Genomic DNA, 2,141 nt, shown 5'->3' on the forward strand with positions numbered 1-2,141 from the left:
GAGAGAGAGAGAGAGAGAGAGAGAGAGAGAGAGAGAGAGAGAGAGAGAGAGAATGAGTTACCTAGGGTTACTCACTGGAGCATGGGTATAATTTTTTTTAACAGGGGCATTTGGCAACTTACCAGTGACCTCATGACTGTAATATTCTTTTTCAATGCTTCCCAAATAATTGAGTGTGTTTCAGTAAAGGCAAACAGAAAGTACATATTTTCAAATGTGTCTTTAATAGCTCCCTCATTAATTAATGATGTACTAGATGTTATTAAGTATTATTAATGTTGTATTAAGTTCTTTTGAGAGACTGTCAGAGCCACAGAGATCTACCTAATATCAACGTTTATCACAGAGCTAAGTCAAACTACAGTAAAGAACAGAGACATCAAAAATGACATGCATGCATGAGCACACACGTTGTAATCAATATTAGATGGAATATTGAGAAACATGCAGAAAGTGGCTGGGAATGTAGTTCAATGGTAGAATGTTTATCTAGAATGTAAAAAGTCCTTATACATTCCAGAAAACAAACACATGCACACCATAAAGTAAGAATTGACTATTCAAAATGATCTTGGGTAATTGACTTTCCAAATTCAAAACAAACTAAGTTACATTACTGCTTAATATCATATACAATATAAAAATTCAGATGGAGTAGTCAAAATATGGGAAATAAATCTTTAAAGGGTTTAAATATTTAATATTTTGAATATAATCTCAAAAAGATACAAGGAATACAAATCTACAAAAAATTGGTTAATTCTTTGAGCTCATTAGAAGCATTAAAAACTTATCCTCAAATACATCATTATTAAATAAAATTAAAATCATAGTGACTGACTGAGAGAGACAGGTGACAATATATATATGACAGGCCCAAGTTTCTTATCAAAAGCAAATATCAAACATCTGCATCCAGTAAGAAAGAGAGAAGTCAACACAAACCTGTGAAGCCAGTATGGAGAGGCAGTTCAGATAGCATGAGTGACCAGCACACAGCCACACACGTCTATACTCACTTGAAGTCAATGCCATGAAAACTAAAACCACTCAAATATCCATTTCACACCCACTGAATTGCAGAAATGTTTAAACCAGTCAAAGCTTCACATTATTAGGAAGTAAAGCCTGGCCCACTGCATCCTGTGAGGGCAGTGGTTCTCAATTTGTGGATCATGACTCCTGGAGGAGGTGTGGAACAATCCTTACATTGGGTCACATCTCAGATATCCTGCATATCAGATATTTGCATTATGATTCACACAGTAAAATTAGAGTTAAGAAGCAGCCTTAAAAGTTATATTTTGATATAGTTGCAAGCCTTAGCAGACATCATGCCAGTAATTTATGTCTCCCTGTGTTGATGATCTTCACCCTGGACCTCTTACCTTGGAGAAAACGGAGAGATGAGTTGACCATCTTTGGCCCAAGTAATGATGGGTGGAGGTAAACTCTTTGCTTCACAGGGGAGTGTCACCTCTTCCCCAGCCAGGACAGAGATCTCCACAGGCTTATCCTGGGACAGTCCTCTTTGGTCCCCAAACACTCGGGGTCTTACTAAAATAAACACAGGATGAGGAAGGGAAAATAATGCACGGAAAACAAAGCAGTTTCATTTACATTCAGTCATAGACTTCCAATGTTCTTAAGTCACTTACAAGAGGATGTTGAGTCCCAAGATTTGGGGTATACCTAAAACTTCCTATTAATACATTTATAGCAAGAGCTAAAAAAATAATGAGGAGCAAGCTTCAGTCATTCCTTGCCACACACCATGGAGACGTCAGCCGAGATGGCCTCAGGTCTGCCCAGAGGAGCCGTACTCCCCAGAGCAGAAGGGCACTACCCAAGACACAGCCGCGGCTTGCCTTCACATGGAGTTTTAACTAACTGCTGTTCCTGCAAAAAGTTGGAAGTGGTAAGCATACTTCTTGGGAAAATAGTGTGGAAGTTTTCAAAAGGTTATACAATTACTTCCCTGCAAATCAGAATCTAAGCTGAGGTGGTTTTGGTTGGCAATGAAAATAAAAGTGTATCTTTGTTTTTACAATGTCAGCTTAGGAGGGAACTTCACTTTGAGGCCACCACCTTCGGGTACCTGACTAAGGAAGAAATTGTGAGATCTGTATGGTTAGGCTATT

Source organism: Microtus ochrogaster, unplaced genomic scaffold (genome assembly GCF_000317375.1).
Source record: "Microtus ochrogaster isolate Prairie Vole_2 unplaced genomic scaffold, MicOch1.0 UNK24, whole genome shotgun sequence".
NCBI lineage: Eukaryota > Metazoa > Chordata > Mammalia > Rodentia > Cricetidae > Microtus > Microtus ochrogaster.